This window comes from Humulus lupulus, chromosome 7 (assembly GCF_963169125.1).
Source record: "Humulus lupulus chromosome 7, drHumLupu1.1, whole genome shotgun sequence".
NCBI classification, from domain to species: Eukaryota; Viridiplantae; Streptophyta; class Magnoliopsida; order Rosales; family Cannabaceae; genus Humulus; species Humulus lupulus.
This window is the reverse complement of record NC_084799.1, coordinates 56,491,511-56,509,891: the sequence shown is the minus strand read 5'-3', so window position 1 is coordinate 56,509,891 and position 18,381 is coordinate 56,491,511. Positions and strand designations below refer to the sequence as shown.

Genomic DNA, 18,381 nt, shown 5'->3' with positions numbered 1-18,381 from the left:
CAGGGATAGAGTTGAATTAAGGGCACTGTATTGAATGGCTTAGTAGGGTTGTAAGAACTCAAGGCTTAGGTATTGAGTAAATTGGAATTCTCTAAGATGGATCTTGGATCTGGTTAGGACCAGTTAGGGATCAGAGAGGAAGTGGTATAAGAGATTGTGATCGAATTGGAAAAGAACACTGAGAGTGCTGAATATGTCTTGAGAATTGGTTTAATACCAAGTGTTTGTGAATTAGATGAACAATGTATACAAAGGAATATTTGAATGAGATTTGTGATTTACTCGAACAATGGCTTGTGGTATTTTCTCAGCTGAAATATGCCAAGGTAAGGGAATGCCTTAGAGGCAGGAGTGTCCTTGGGTGGTAAGGATATTACAGGTACCTTGGAAAATAGTTCTAAGTCCTCTTACAGATCAGAATCAGTTTGGAGGTTGTTACGACATCTCAGTGACAGAGAAAAGTAATTGCGTAAGCAACATGTTGGTTAAAGTATCTGACCAGAATTAGTGTAGAGTTTCTGGTGGGCCAGGTGGCCAGTTTATTGTTACAGGTTACAACATGGGTCCAAAGTCCAATGGTGCATTTACAAGTTCTCAGATACATTTAGAGTACTTAGACTCAATTTCCTGGTACTTGGCTTCAAGTTAAATATCCATTTCAGACCTACCCATTGCCTCTTTAAAGGGCAATAGATCATCGCTACTTGTGTCCCCACCCAGCTTGTGGGTTTCACTATCCATCTCATAGGAACCGGGTTCCGAGAAACCCTCCCACTACGAAGAGGCACGGTAACTTTCTGCTTTGGATTAGTGGTTTCTAAATCTACCTTGCTTTTATCGACTTAAGTCGTTGGAGATGGAAAAATTGTTTATCGTTTTTCATGTAATACTATTTTGCTACGAGGCTTGACATTTCCTAACATAAGGATCCTCCATATTTTGTGATGGGACCCGGTGCTCAAATAAGACATGATCGTTGGTCTGATCAATCCAACCGGTCGTCTGGTGCATATTTAAATAGGGAAGTCTTCATAAAGGTTCTCCGTTGGGTGATCTGGTAGCTGATCCATGTGATCTTTCCCAACCGAGGAGGATCCCATTATATTTCATCTTAGGTGAGGCTCCGGTGCTCAAACAAGACTAGATCATTGGACCGATCGATCCTACCTATCATCTGGTCCCAATTAAACTAGGGAAGTCTTCGCAAAGGGTCTCTGTTAGGCATTCAATTAGCTAAGCCATGTGATCTAACCCAACAATGGTGGATCCCACCATATTCCATCTTAGGACAGGACTCGGTGCTCAAACAAGACATGATCATTGCTCAAATCCATCCAACCGGTCATCTAGTCCATATTTAAATAGGATATTCTTCGCAAAGGGTCTCCGTTAAGCGATCAGGTAGCTGGCCAATGTGATCTTCCCCAACCTAGTTGGATCCCATCATATTTCATCTTAGGACAGGCCCCAGAGCTCAAACTAGACATGATTGTTGGACCAATCGACCAAACATTTCTTTCGATCCCTATTTCTATTGGGAAATCTTCGCAAAGGTATTTGTGGCGCGATTGGGTAGCTGAGCAATGTGATCTTTCCAAACTGGGGTGGATTCTACCATATTTCACTACAAGAAAAAACAGTATTCATAACACTTAAAAACTGATAACCGGGAGTATTGATAACGCTTCTGAAAATGCTAACATAGCCCCTATTATTAAAAGTCCTGTCTTTTCTATAACAGTATTTGAATGTTATGTTCGATGTTATCTTAAACTATTCAATAACATATTTTTAGTTGCTATAATATTCAAATAATAACATTTAGTTAGAGTATTTGATTATAAATTTGACATTTAATCTTATACTTTTTGCATAACACTTTTCAACTGTTACATTTGATTATTTTGATAGCATTTTTAATTTGTTATATTATATAAATCATAACGATTTGTTACGCTTGTAATATTTTTCTAAATCATAACATATTAAAAGTCTAGTAATAAAATTTTGTTACTTTAGTGTGGATAGTATATTTTAAATTTTATTTTGATAAGTATACTTACAAAGTTTTTTTTAATTAAAATATTTTCATTATTGTATTTTGATCAAAAAAATCAAAATTAATCATAAAATATAATTCTCAATAGATTGATAAAACGTAAGTATTACATTAAACAATAACTAATTCAAATCATGAATGTGTCTACTTCATGAGATCTTAGTTCTAACTTTAAGTTTGAAAGCATAACATAATAAAGTTTTATAATCTTGAACATTTTTTACTTCATAAAATGAAAAACAGAACCATTACAAGATACACAAAGGTAAACCATACATGAAACTTGCTCCATCCTTCAATTCATCATCCTTTGTGCACTTGTCTTTGTTGTGAGTCCATTTGCTTAGCTACAACAAAATTTAAATAAATAATGCTTCAACTTAAAGTTAATAGTAAACTAACAGAGTATGGAGAGAATAAGCCCATTAATAATTAAATCACATTAAACTGTCTGCTACCAAGAGACCAAGCAGAAATATCTACACAAATAAAATATTCCATTATGCTCTAATAGCATTGGTAGAATCTAAGAGTAGTTCAAGAAATGCACTCTTGCATTATGTTCTTCTTACTGAATGCAAAAAAACCTACAGTACACCTTTTTATTGCAATTAACAAAATTAAATATGAATCATCTATAAAACAAAGAATATAGTCCCAGCAAAGGATCTTCAAGGAGCCCATCAATATAAAAACAAAAAATATAGTTGACAAAATTATTAATAAAAAGTGCCAAAAGTAAGAATTAAGTATTCATCAACCTAGAATGAGACAAATTAAAAGCATCACTAATATGAGAGGGACAGGAATATGTCTAAACATTCACGGTTTTTTTTTTACCAAAAAAGCATGCTCATATGAAATGAAAGATACAAGAGCTCAAACTGCCACTGAGTTGAAGGAAAACATCAAAAACATCAAAGAGAGACAATAGCTCCACCACTTGAACCTCATACATGAAAAAGTTCTTGTACTGTATATGCATTTAATGCTAAATGAAAAAGAGAACCCAGTACCAATAGAATTGGCCTAATATACTCAATTGGGGAAATCAAGCAATCACTAGAGTAGAATGGTGATAGACAGAAGTAAATCAACTTTAGCAAATTTCAACAAACCATTTGTTATAAATATGTCTCAAATGAAGTAATAGCTAAAAAGAATTAGAAGACCTTTCTACATATCATATTAACACACAACCATGTATTTGGTGTAAATCATGCAGCCATAAACACTACCTTTAATGTGTCTAAAGTCTCATAATCCTAGAGCATTTTGAGCCAAATTTTCCTATCACTTGAAGTTGAGTTCCTGTCTTTCTGATGTACTCGAAAGTTTGTTGGGTAACTTCAGAAGTAGCTGGCATGAAAAGTGATCAGCAAGAGCACTGAGATTTTGAATACTTTGCACCTTTCTTTAATAATGCCTGCAAAAACCAGTTAATAGTACACCGTATAAGAGCATTGAGATTTTGAATACGCAATGGTCTACACTAAAGTCATTAGGACTAGCTTAAAGGTGTTTGTTGAATGGATGTGAGTGAGAACCTTCTATCTAATAAATGAAATTATACCATCACCGCCTATATATGTGACACTACAAAATGAGATCTCTATTTTCTATTCTCTTAAGTTACTACTTTTGTTTTAAGCGGTTGAGCCAGAAGCATATATTTATTATAGTAATATATATAGAAAAGAGAAAGCTAAACTCAGTAAAGATATATAGAGAAAAAAAGTGTAGCAAAGGCATAATTGAACATCAATTCAGTTGAACATTGATGTTTATAAGCAATTGAAACACACATCATATATAATAATTTCTCAGCGGGTAGTAGCAAGACAAAAACAAATTCTCTTGCACACAATCTGGGGAATAAAGAAGCATGCAACATACTGCTTGTGCATACAACACAAGGTAAGTGTAAATATGGATAGAATGAAAATGAGATCACAATATAATAATATACCTTGTTGATGATAAGGCCGGTCAGAGAAATATCGTGAGAGCTCCTTGTTGGATCTTTTTCCAAACTATTTTCCTCAAAGTGTTCTCTGTAAACACGAAGAAACAATTACGCAAGTCTTCTAATCAATTACATATACTATATATAATAATGTTATTTGTAAAACAAAAGTTTATTATATAAATAATATAAGAAAATAAATAAAGCATTACGTACAATAAAAGCAACAGGGCATGGTGCTCCATCTGGTTCTGAACTATACCTAATTGGCTTATTTACAAGCAGCAACACAACATTTTTTAATAGGCAACAGCAACAACAAGGCATGGTATACATGTTAAGAAATGAAAAAATAGTTTGAAGATTAATACTACATTGTTTTGATAAAAGTATTGGCAAAGAAACCATGCATAAAGTTGCATCTATAGGAACAAATGAATGATTAGTCTATTGAGATATCAACCAGTTTGCTAGTCCAAAATCAAATATCTGAAAGAAAAAAAAAACAATGAAGATACACCAAAATAAATTAGAGTAGGTATGTTAATTAAGATATTCATAACCAACTATGTTAAGTTTCTCTTTCAAATGTAGACGTAAACGTGTCATCAAGAATTTAATGGGGTTATGCTGAAAGAAGTGAGCATGCATAATAATAATAATAAAAAAAGTAACTATAAGACCATAGTATCAATAATTAAGTGATTCTCTTTCAAACTTAAATACAATCTTGAGAAGAATTTTATACAGAACTAATCACAAACAAAAATAAGTCGAATCATGTTAGTTGCCATAATCTCCTTAAATTTAATAGATGGAAAATTTACAACTGTCATAGATAGCTTATATGTGACACCATAACACGATCCATTCCAATAATCTCATCGAATCTATTATCATTGTCCATAAAAGTAATTTAAGTATTCAAATTTCAACGTGCTACTAATTCTATATAAAAGTGACTGGAATTTTAAGTAGAAAAACACATAACTTTATTTGAGTAGATAAAAGGCAGAAGCCATACTCCAAAAAGGATTGAAAATGCATGTATATAACCAATCCATTATTCAAACTCAAAAACTACACTCTATAATGCATAAAACAAATTTGGCAGTAAGAGTGGGTTGAAACATGTTTCATTTCAAATATTATGTTTATTCATTGAGTAATCAAACATAAGAATTAACATTGGTTTTTGACATATTTTAGTGAAGTTTTAATCATCAAACATTCTTTCTAATTTAAAATTCAGAAAAATCATCAAACCCACTACTCACCATTATATAATATAGATATACCTTACTATAGTACATCATCTATGACGTTTATACCCTTTTTCTTCTTCTATTAATGAATGACATTCTAGAGTATAGATAGAACAAATACATGGATTGCCTTTGTAAATATACATAATCTTACTGCATATATATAATATTTATCAAGTTTGTGGCCAAATTTACTGTTTTAGCAATTTCATGGTTCCTTCACACGATCAACAATGTTTGGGCTACTGTTCGCTTTGACTATTGTATTATTGACCAGTTACGTTTACTTTTAGTTTATGCAGCTTATCAAGGTTTTTCATATCTCTGTATAGTCATCGAATTCAGAAGTTTCTGTAGCATTGGTTAATATAAGTTATCATGATTCATGACTACAGGCTTGGGATCACGCTGTTGGAATGATATGTGTTCATGAAGCTGGTGGAAAGGTATCTTCCCTAACACCAATTCTACAACTTAAATTTGTGTATTTTTGTCAATTACAGTTATGATTTTCATATTTCTATGTGAGCTTCCTAGTGTGTTACATATTACCAAACCAAGTTGAATTGATTAAAATTTAGAATGGAAAGATATATATTAGACTTATAGATTCTTCCTAGCCCTTTACAGTTCCCAAAGTTTTGCCAAAATATTTTTAGGAAGCTAGACTGTTAGGTTTGGACTTTACTTGAGACCAGTGGCCATTAGAGGCCTAAAAGAAAGTACATGCCTGTTTTTTTTTTTTTAAAAAAAAACTTATGCACAGATTAAAATTCTAAAATACTAATTAAAAATGATAATAAGACTATTGATTAGTAGGCTGGGCATGCACAAGTGCATCCTATAAAAGTGGATAAAATTGTGAGGGATGATAAGTTGAATGTGGACATATATGTCATGATAGATGTCATCACAACAAATCTGACCCCTTCCTTCATAAGTAACACCTCCATTTAAAAAGATAATGAAAATGACTCAAAGAAGTAAACAAAGATAGGATAGTGGTGATGAATGAGAGAGAAAGTACGAGTGATGGGGCATTGTAACTAACTAATGGGGAAGTTTTGGTTTTATTTTGAAGCGGTGGATCACCAATCACTGCTCTAAATCCCCTCTATTATGAGAATAACGTATGGGGCAGGAGAATAAAAACTAATGCTCAAACGAAAAGTTTCCACATATTGCAGTAAAAAGAATCATCTAGTTGTTTTTTATGCCCTGTTTTCTTAATTTGTTTTCTATTTCTATTGTTGCTCTTTGCAACTACTTAGAAAATAATTCCCTTATATTGCTCTCTAAACAACTTCGGAATAAAGGAAAAGCTAGAAGGAATCAAATAACTCAAGAAAATAAAAGGCCAAACAAGAAACTAGAATACACTGAAGCCATATATTATAACAACTCAATGACTAAGAAACAAAATAAAATAACTCAAAAAATATACCAATTCAGAGAAATAAACAAGAGATAACCACTATAAATTCCAGCTACCTGAGTTAGCAAATAGACATATATACACATTCATCAAATTAAACAACAACAATCATAAAAAGAACAACCTTTTATTTCATCTCTTGCTAACTAAACTATGAAAAAGAAACAACAAGGTTTGTCATGAAACAAAAAAAGTTCAAAGAAAAGTCAAGAAAAAAGAGTTACATAATTATCTTCCAATTCTATATGAGTGAATTGTAATCCAAACTCAAAGATATCACTTTCCTTTTGCTAGTGAACATAAAAAATATATATAGAGAGAGCATCAATCTTTTAAAATTCTATTAAAAGAAGAAAATCACACGAGAATATCAAGGCCATGACTCATGTGAGATTTCAAGCTACGAAGCTCAGCTTGGGTGAAAAAAAATACAGAGATAGATACATATATTAGCAATATGACATCACCAAATTAAACAACAACAATATTAAAGCACTATTAATATTAAAGGACATAATTATTATATTCGTGCATGGTTTATACTACTATAGCAAGCCAACGAGTACCAAATTGCATTATTCTTTTGTACCAAATTGCAACTGACAACTTAACAGCCACAATGCCAATCAATATCAGTATGAATGCCAATCAAATTGTATCATGAAGTTTAAACAGCATGAAAATTGCCCAAAATAACACAATAGCATGTCCCAATGCTAGCTACTAAGACCATGTTCTTAAGAAAACATAAGTGATTTGCAAGTAAAAGATAATAAACAATATAATCAGAGATAATTAGCTAGATACCAAAATGCATGAAGCCCTTACCTTCAGAGGTTTTTATGATGAGTGACCAGAATCCTCAGCTGGCTTCGAGTTTACTACCAAATTTAGCAATGAAATTAAGGGTTTAAGTTATTTCTCATACTAATTCATCTTAAGGGTACTAGTAGTGTCATATATATACGTATATATATATTATATATACAGAGAGAAAGAGAGAGATTTACTTACATTGGGAAAGGGAGGGTTTTGAGAGGCGTTGTGGGATAGCTGTGAGGTGAGAAGGAGAAGGAGAAGCCATGGTCTCTTTCTGCCTTTCTGCTTTAATGATTTACAACACATCAGAGAAGAAAAATAAAAAACAACACCCACGAATGGCAGCAGCTTGGACAATGGATGGCAGTTCACCAATAACACCAATCCCCCTACAATTAGAAAATGACAACAATTCAAAGGGTGTAGAGAATTTGATTAACTTGGAAATAGAAGCTGAAAAATGCACATTAATAGCAGATGGCATCGAAAGGTAGAAATAACTGACCAGACATTCTCAGTTTTTCCATGGGCATCGGTTATAATCCAATGTCTTCTAAGAAGTTGGACAGAGCGTTCTGAGTTATTGGTAATTTGTATTCGGTATGCAAAGAAATAGCGACCCTTTGAAGGCTGACTCCGGCCCTCAATATACACACACCTCACTTGAACCCTGATTCCCTGAAAAATCATAGGTTTCAAATTTAATATTTAACATTGATGAAATAATCTGATCACTTATGTTAGAAGCTTATCAAGTCTGTCTAATTATTGGAGTAATTCATTAGAAAACAATCAAACATCACTTTAACTTGCTCCAACATCCAACATACAAAATCATAAATATACTTATTATTAAAAATCCTCCCCAAACTAAGGAGAATTGAAATGGATAATCTTGAAGTTAAAATAGGAGTTAGAAGCTAGATAAACCAAATATAAGCAGCAACGTTAATATTATATTAAAAAATGATTGAAATACTAATAAAAATCTAATGATTTGATGAAGCATAAGTTCACAACAGTACCAAGGTTGTTGCATCACTTGAGCATTTCAAAAGAGAGTGGGGCGCAATTTCTCTCATCTCATCGCGATAGTTAGCTGCATCCTGAGAATAAGTTTGAAATGTCAGAATCTGCTATATAGTTAACTGATTTCTGAACTCAATAAAGCAACATAGCAAAAATAATAAGAATAAAGAAGGAATGAATAGTGGAGCGCCGTCAACAGTCAAGAGAGGAAAACAAAATAATTAAGAAGAGAAACCAAACAAACAATAAAGAGGAAATTAACTTCAGCATCATCTCACAATTGTTTTGAATCCTCACCAACAGCAAAACAACTTAGCAACAATCTCTATCCTTCTAATTCTCCTCACGCCTCTCCAAAAATTTACTTCAACACTACATAGATCAAAAAAGAAAAGCAGCAAAGCCTGTTTTACTGGCAGGGCAAACACTATCTTTAATGTGAAACCAATAGTACCAACTATTGGTTTAGTAGTATCAGTGCACACAGAAACATAAAATACCAGGTCCAAGCCTTTCATATGGGCATAAATGAAAGTTACAATGCATCCTAGCTTTTTCCCATTTCACTCTAAATTTTTCATCTTTTCTCAACTTCTGAACCAAAAGCACATGTACTACAAACAACAAAGTTATATTAGGGCAAAAAGCTTAAGTTTGTACATCTTTTAAACTTCTTGATTCCCCTTAATCCCATAATCGGTTTTAAACGTTTAGATGTCTCTATTAGCTCAAAATCTCCATTCTTAAGGAAAAAGGGAAAAGATACCGACACAACCAACAATAAGAAAAACGTAAATTACATTAAGAAAAACAATAGCTCTGTATAAAACTACTAATTTGGATCAAAAAACTACTATTCTGTTTCAAACCCAATGAAATAATTAAGTAGAAACTAATAATTTGAATCCTAAAAGAATAAGCTTTTTCAAAGGGAGCAGGTGATTTACCTTGAACCTTTCATCTGCAACTGCCTCCTTAATCAACCTTCTTAGTCACAAAACCAGCTCCTCTTCTTCGAATAACTTCAACAAGTCGTGAATCCTCCCAGCCTCTTCATAGTCCTATAACTTCCAAAACATATAAATACATAACTCTCTGATTGGCATCCAATAAAATCCTAATAGAAAGAGTGGAGAATACCCCGAACCCTGACCTCAGATTTTGCCGCCACTTCCATTTGGTGCTTCAACAGAGCATAAGTTTGGCTCTGAGAAAGAAACGAGCTAGACTCGGTACTCGAAATCGAGCTCGAGCTCGAACTCCGACTTCTTCCTCCGCCATTGGCATCCCTATCCGAAGAACTCACCGTAATCCTACAACCCCTCCAATTTGAATCTCCACCTCCATAAACAAACCTTCTCGTCCCGAAATCCAATTCTGAGACGCCATATCTACCTCGACCCGACGGCATACACCTCGTTGCCGTCACCTTACCGTTAAAATCAGCAATGAATGACGTTTGGGCTCAACTATTCGGACAGAACAAGATGAAGGGGAATGGGTTGGAAGCTCAAAGATGAAGGGTCTCAGCCTAAGGGAGAGAGGGAAGAGATTGAGAGAGATTAGGGATTCAGACTAAGAGAACGAGAGAATAGAGAGAATAGAGAAAACCCTTCTTCATTTTTTATTTTGCTTTTTTATTTGTGAAGTAAAATTTCATTTGGAGCCTGTTACTTTTCATTTGGCACCGATAATGTCTGTGTATTTTTTTTTTTTTGGGATGTATTAATAGCACTTCTAAAGTTATGTAAGATTTTGCCGTAATATTTGGTCAAAAATTTTGTAGTGTTTCTTTCTAGGACAGACCCTGTTGGTCAATTAAGACATGATCAATGGTCTGATCAATCCAACAAGTCCTTCGATCCCTATTTAGATAGGAAATGCGTTGCAGAAGGTCTTAGTGAGGAGATCGGGTAACTGAGCCTTGTGATCTCTCCCAACCAGGGTGGATCCCTCCATAGTTCATCTTAGAAAAAGCCCTAGTGCTCAAACAAGAAATGATCATTGGTTTGATCGATCCAACTGGTCATTTGGAACCTATAAAAATAGGGAAGCCTATGCAGAGGGTCTCTCTAGGGCGATCTGGTAGCTGAGCCATGTGATATTTCCCAACAAGGGTAGATCCCACCATATTTTGTCTTAAGTCAAGACCCTGTGCTAAAAAAAGACACGATCATTGGTACGATCGATCCAACCAGTCATTCTATCCCTATTTGAATAGATAAGTATTCGCAAAGGGTATCTGTACGCCCTAATTTTCCACGGGCTATTAGCGAGCTGAGATATTGCATAATTATATCAGCCACATGGATACCACGTGGCCGGAGCTGCTGTTGTCAGGACCTACCTCTTTAGCCCGAGGTAACCACATGTTGGCTGGAGCTGCTCTGGAGTCGGATCTAGAGGACGTACACCGCGGACTAAGAAGAAGTCCAGCTCGAGGTACGGGCTTGAGCTGGCGTCTGTCACCCCTTATAAAGTCAACCACGCAATGTAAACGTGCATATATCAGACATCACGTGTCTGATATATCCCTGAATTCTCGGACACGGAGCATGAACGTGCGTGTTCAGGCACCCACGACTGGGTTGGGCCGTGCGGCCCATTATCCCCCTTACCTATTGATTAGACCACACTTCATCTGTCAGGTTTTAGGAATTAATCATGAATGTCACAGAAGTGACGTGATGGGTAAGAAGGTCACGGGATGACCCCCCTTACCAACTCCTAGGTGCCCTCTCCTATAAATATGGAGACCCTGGGAGTTGCAAAGGGTTGGATTCTATTGTGTAACAAAATACCGTGTAAAGAATACCAGAAATATGGAAATAATATTGGCTGGTGGAGTAGAAGGATTTTAACCTTTGAACCACCTAAAAAAATTATTTGTATCATCAGTTCATTTTAAGATCATTCATCTGTTTCGGTTCATTATTTTCTTAATTACCTGTTGGCGAAGAACCGCGTCAACAGTATCCATGGAGCAATCAGGTAGTTGACCCATGTTATCATTCCCAACCGGTGTGGATCCCACCATATTTCATCTTTGGACATACCCTAGAGCTAAAAATAGACATGGTCGTTGGTCCGATCTATCCAACAAGTCATACGATACCTATTTAAATAGGGAATTATTCACAAGGGGTCTCTGTTGGGGGATCAGGTAGCTAAGAAATATGATATTTTCTAACCGGGGTGGATCCCACCATATTTTATTTTAAGACAGGCATCAATGCTGAAACAAGACATTATCGTTAGTCTGATCGATCAAATCGGTCATCATGCCCCTTTTTAAAGAAGGAAGTCTTCGAAAAGGGTCTCTGTGGGTTATTCATAGTGGCTGAGTCATTTGATCTATCCTAACCCCGGTGGATCCCACCATATTTCATCTAAGCTCAGGCGCCAATGCTCAAACCAGGCATTATCGTATGTCTAATCGATCAAACTTATCATCTTGTCCTTATTAAAATAGGGAAGTTTTTGCAAAGGGTCTCTCTGAGGTGATCGGGTAGTTAAGCCATGTGATATTTAGTAACCAGGGTGGATTACACCATATTTCTTCTTAGGACAGGCTTCGGTCCAAACATTTCATCCGTTTGCTATTTAAATAAGGAATACTTTGTGAAGGGTCTCTATGTGGCGATCGGGTAGATGAGCCTTGTGATCTTCTCAACTTAGGTTGATCATACCATATTTCTTCTTAGGACAATCCCTGACGCTGAAACAAGACACAATCGTTGGTTCAGTCGATCCAATCGATCATTCAGTCCCTACTTCAATAGGGAAGTCTTAGAAAAAAAAGGTCTTCGTGGGGCGATCAGGTAACTAAGAAATGTTATCTTTCCCAACAAAGTTGGAGCCCACCATATTTTGTCTCGGGACAAGCTGCGAAGCTTAAACATGAATAGATCATAGGTCAGATCAATCCAATCGGTCATTCGGTCCCTATTTAAATAGGGAAGTCTTTGAAAAAGGTCTAGGTGAGGTGATCGGGTTGTTTTGACGTGTGATCTTTCCCAACTAGGGTGGATCAAAACATATATTGTCTTAGGACAGGCCCCGATGCTTAAACAAGACATCATCGTTGCTCCAATCAATCCAACCTATCATTTAGTCCCTATTTAAAAAGGAAACTCTTGGCAAAGGGTCTTTGTTGGTCGATCGGGTAGCTGTGCCATGTGATCTTTCCCAAGAGAGGTGGATCCCACAATATTTTGTTTTAGGGCAGGCCTTGGTGTTCAAACACGACATGATCATTGTTCCTATAGATCCAATCGGTCATCAAGTTGTTATTTAGATAGGGAAGACTTCGCCAATGGTCTATGTGGGGCGATCGGGAAGATAAGCCATGTAATCCTTCTAAACTTAGGTTGATCATACCATATTTTGTCTTAGGACAGGCCTCGAAGTTGAAACAAAACATGATCATTTGTCCAATTGATCCAACCAATCATAGGTTCCCTATTTCAATAGGGAAGTCTTCACAAAGGGTTTTCGTGTGGCGATCAAGTAGCTAAGTCATTATATCTTTCCCAAAAGAGTTGGATCCCACCATATTACATCATAGGACAAGCCCCATAGCATAAACAGGACATGATCATTGGTCTGATCAATTCAACTAGTCATTCGATCCCTATTTAAATAGGGGAGTCTTTGCAAAGGCTCTCCATAAGGCAATTGGATAGTTGAGCCATGTGATCTTTCCTAAGGGACAAAACATTTTTCCTCTTAGGACAGACCCCGACGCTCAAACAAGATATCATCGTTGGTCAGATCAATCCCATTGTTCATCTGGTAGCTACTTAAAGAGTGAAGTCTTCTCAAAGGATCTTTGTGGGGCATTCATGTGGATGAGCCATTTGATCTTTCTTAACCGGGGAGGATCCCACCATGATTCATCTTAGCTCAGGCCCCGGAGCTTAAAAAATACATTATCGTTCATCTAATTAATCCAACTTGTCATCTTATCCCTATTGAAATGGATAAGCTTTTGCAAAGGGTCTCTAAGAGGCGATCAGGTAGTTAAATCATGTGATCTTTCCTAACCGGATTGGATCACACCATATTTCGTCTTAGGACAAGCTGCGGTGCTCAAACAAGACATTATCGTTGGTAGGTTCAATCCAACATGTCATTCGGTCCCTATTTAAATAGGAAATTCTTTTGCAAAGAGTTTGTGTTGGTCGATCGGGTAATTATCCATGTGATCTTTCCTAAGCTAGGTGGATCCCACAATAATTCAATTTAGGACAGACCTTGGTGTTCAAACATGACATGATCATTGTTCTGATAGATTCAACCGGTCATTTGGCCGCTATTTAAATAGGGAAGACTTCGCAAAGGGTCTCCACGGGGCGATCGGGTAGATGAGCCAAGTGATCTTTCTCAACTTAGGTGGATCATACCATATTTCATCTTAGGTAATCCGATTATGAAACAAGACATGATCGTTGGTCCAATCAATCCAACCGATCGTTCAGCCCTTTTTTCAATAGGAAAGTCTTAGCAAAGGGTCTTTGTGGGGAGATGGGGTAACTAAGCCATGTTAGGTTTCCCAACAAGGTTGGATCCCACCATAATTTTTCTTAGGACAAGCCCTGTAGCTTTAACAAGACATGATCATTGGTCTGATCAATTCAACTGGTAATCCGGTCCCTATTTAAATAGGGAAGTCTTCCCAAAAGATCTCCGTGAGGTGATCAGGTTTTTTAGCCATGGGATCTTTCATAACCAGGGTGGATCAAATAATATTTTGTCTTAGTATAGAGCCTGGTTCTCAAACAAGACATCATCTTTGGTCAGATCGATCCCACCGGTCATCCAGTCCCAATTTAAAAAGGGAAGATTTTGCAAAGGCTCTCCATGGGGAGATTAGGTAGCTAAGCCATGTGATCTTTCTCAACATAGGCGTATCATACTATATTTTGTCTTAGGACAAGCCCCAATGTTGAAATAAGACATTATTTTGGTCCAATCGATCCAACCGATCATCTGGCCCCTATTTCAATAGGGAAGTCTTCGCAAAGGGTCTTCGAAGGGCGATCGGGTAGCTAAGCCATGTTATCTTTGTCAACTGGTTTGGATCCAACCATATTTCATCATAGGACAAGCCTTGTAGCTTAAAAAATACATGATCATTGGTCTAATTTCAATCGATCATCCGGTCTCTATTTAAATAGGGAAGTATTCACAAAGGGTCTCTGTGAGGCAATCTGGTGATTGAGGCATGTGATCTTTCCAAACTAGTGTTGACAAAATAATTTCGTCTTAGGACAGACCCCGGTGCTTAAACATCGGTCATACGGTCCCAATTTAAAAAGAGAAATCTTCGTAAAGGGTCTCCGTGGGGCAACGATGCTTAAACAAGACATGATTGTTGGTCCAATCAATCCAACTAATTATCCCGTCCCTATTTAAATAGAGAGTTCTTCTCAAAGGAAATTTGTGGGGCGATCGGGTAGAAGAGCCATGTTATCTTTCCAACCAGGGGTAGATCTCACCATATTTCATCTTAGGACAAGCCCCGGTGCTTAAACAAGACATTATTATTTCTCTGATTGATCCACCCAGTCATCTCGTCCCTATTTAAATATGGAAGATTTCACAAAGGGTCTCCGTGGGCCGATCAAGTAGCTGAGCCATTTGATCATTCCCAACTGCAGTGGATCCCACCATATTTCATCTTAGTATAGGCCTTGGTCCTCAAACAAGACATGATTATGGATCTAATCGATCCAACCAGTCATCTGGTCCCTATTTTAACAGGGAAGTCTTCGCAAAGGGTCTCTATTAGGCGATATGGTAGTTAAGCCAGGTGATCTTTTCCAACCAAGGTTGTCCCAACATATTTTATCTTAGTTCAGGACTTGGTGCAAGAACAAGATACGATTGTCGGTCCAATCGATCCAACCGATCATCCAGTCCCTATTTAAATTTGGAAGCCTTCGCAAAAGGTCTCCATGGGTCGATCGACTAGCTGAGCCATTTGATGTTTCCCAACCGAGGTTGATCCCACAATATTTCATATTACGACTAGCCTGGTGCTCAAACAAGACATGAACGTTGCTCTGGTCGATCAAACCAGTCATCCAGTCCCAACATAAATAGTGAATTATCCTCAAAGGACATCCATTGGGCGATCGGGTAGCTGACCCCTGTGATCTTTCCCAACCAGGGTGGATCCCACCATGTTTAATCTTGCATCACCCCAGTTCTAAAACAAGAAATTATCGTTGGTCCGATCGATAAAACCAGTCAAATTATTCCTATTTAAATAGGAAAATCTTTATAAAGGGTCTCCATGAGTCAATCAGTTAGTTAAACCATGTGATATATCTTAATTGGGGTGGATACCACCATATTTTGTCTTAGGATAGAAGCCATGCTCAATAGAGAAATTATCATTGGCTGATCAATCCAATCAGTCATTTGGTCCCTATTTTAATAGGAAGGTCTTACAAATGGTCTCTGTGACGCGATCGTGTGGTTGAGCCATGTCATATTTGCCAACCGAGGTGGATCCCACCATCTTTCCTCTTAGGATAGGCCCTGGTGCTCAAACAAGACATTATTGTTGGTCTGATCGATCTAGTCGGTCATCTGGTCAATATTTAAATAAGGAAGTCACCGTAAAGGGTCTCTGTGGGGGGATCGGGTAGTTGAGCAATGTGATATTTCCCAACTCGGGTGGGTCCGACAATATTTCATCTTAGGGCAAGCCCTGATGCGTAGACTAGACATGATCGTTGGCCCAATCGATCCAACAGATCTTCGGGTCCCTATTTAAATGGCGAATTCTTCGCAAAGGGTCTCGGTGGAGTGATCGGGTAGCTGAGCCATGTTATTTTTCCTAATGGGGGTGGATCCCACCATATTTCATCTTAGGACAGTCCCCGTTGCATAAACAAGACAAGATAATTGGTTTGATCGATCCAACCGGCCCTCCCGTCCCTATGTAAATAGGGAAGTTTTCGCAAAGGGTCCCTGTTCTGCGATCGAGGAACTGAACCATGTGATCTTTCCCAACTAAGGTGGATCCCACCATATTTCATCTTAGGTCAGGCCCTAGTGCTCAAACAAGGCATGATTGTTGGCTGATCGATCAAACTGTTCATCAGGTCACTATTTAAATAGGGAGGCCTTCGCTAAGGGTCTACGTGGGGTGATTGGGTAGGTCAACCATTAGATCTTTTCCAACCGTAGTGGATCCTACCATATTTCATCTTTGGACAGGCCCAGTGCTCATACAAATCATTATCGTTTGGGGTGATCGGGTAGCTGACCCTTTTTATAGTTCCCAATCAGGGTGGATGCCACCATATTTCGTCTCAGTACATGCCTTAGTACTCGAACAAGACAGAATCATTGATCTATTCAATCAAACCAGTGTGGAGCTCATAATATTTCATCTTAGGACAGGCTCTGGTGCTCAAACAAGACAATATCGTTTGTCCGAGCAATCCATCCAATCATCCAATCATTGTTTAATTAGGTAAGTATTTGCAAAAGGTCCCCATGGGAAGATCGGGTAGCACAACCATGTAATATTTTCCATCTTGGGTTGATCCCACCATGTTTCATCTTAGGATAAGCACTGATGCTTAAACTATACATGATCGTTGGTCCAATCGATATCAAGTCCCTATTTAAATGGGGAATTCATCACAAATGGTCTCCGTGAGGCGATCGGGTTGCTGCACCATGTGGTCTTTCCCATCCGAGGTAGATCCCTCCATATTTAATCTTAGGACAGGCTTTGTACCTCAATCCAATCGGTCATCTGGTCCCTATTGAAATAAGGAAGTCTTCTCAAAGGGTCTTCATTGGGCGATTGGGTAAATGAGCCAAGTGATCTTTCGCAACCAAGGTTGATCCCACCATATTTTGTCTTAGTTCAGGCGTTGGTGCTCAAACAAGACATGGTTGGTTGTCCATTCGATCCAGCCGGTCATCGGATCTCTATTTAAATATGGAAACCTTCATAAACATAATACGTGGGACAATCGGCTAGCTAAGTGATTTTACCTTTCCCAACCTGGATGGATCCCACCATATTTCATCTTAGATCAAGCACTGGTGCTCAAACAAGAAATGATCGTTGGTCTGATCGATCACACCTGTCATCTAGTCCCTATTTAAATATGGAATTCTTTGCAAAGGTTCTCCGTGAGGCGATCAGGTAGTTAAACAAAATAATCTATCCCGACATGTGTGGATCCTACCATATTTCATCTTATGATAGGGCTAGCTGGTCAAACAAGACATCATTGTTTGTCCGATCGATCCAATTGGTTATCAAGTCCCTATTTAAATAAGTGTTCGCAAATGGTCTACGTGGGGCGATTAAGTAGATGGGCCATGTGATCTTTCCTAACCAAGGTGGATCTCACCATATTTCATCTTAGGACATGCATCAGTTTTCAAACAAGACATTATCATTGGTCTGTTCGATCCAACCACTCATCCAATCCATTATTAAATAAGAACGACTTCGCAAAGGGTATCCGTGGCGCGATCGTGTAGCTCAACCTTGTGATCTTTTCCAACCGGGGTGGATCCAACCATATTTCATCTTAGGACAAGCCCCAATGGTAAAATAAGACATTATCGTTGGTCCTATCAATCTAACCAGTCATCTGATCCTTATTTAAATAGGGAAGTCTTCATAAATGGTCTCTGTGGGGCGATTGTAGAACTGACCCATGTGATCTTTCCTAACAAGGGTGGATCCCACCATATTTCATCTTAGGACAAGCCCAGGTGCTCAAACAAGACATGATCATTAGTCTAATCGATCCAACAGGTCATT

At 37.4% G+C, this 18,381-nt stretch overlaps 1 pseudogene; it reads right to left on the bottom strand.

Moving 5' to 3' along the window:
- Window positions 1-7,839: 7,839 nt before the first annotated feature.
- Window positions 7,840-9,984, bottom strand: LOC133791724 (uncharacterized; annotated as a pseudogene).
- Between the last annotated feature and the right edge of the window lie 8,397 nt (window positions 9,985-18,381).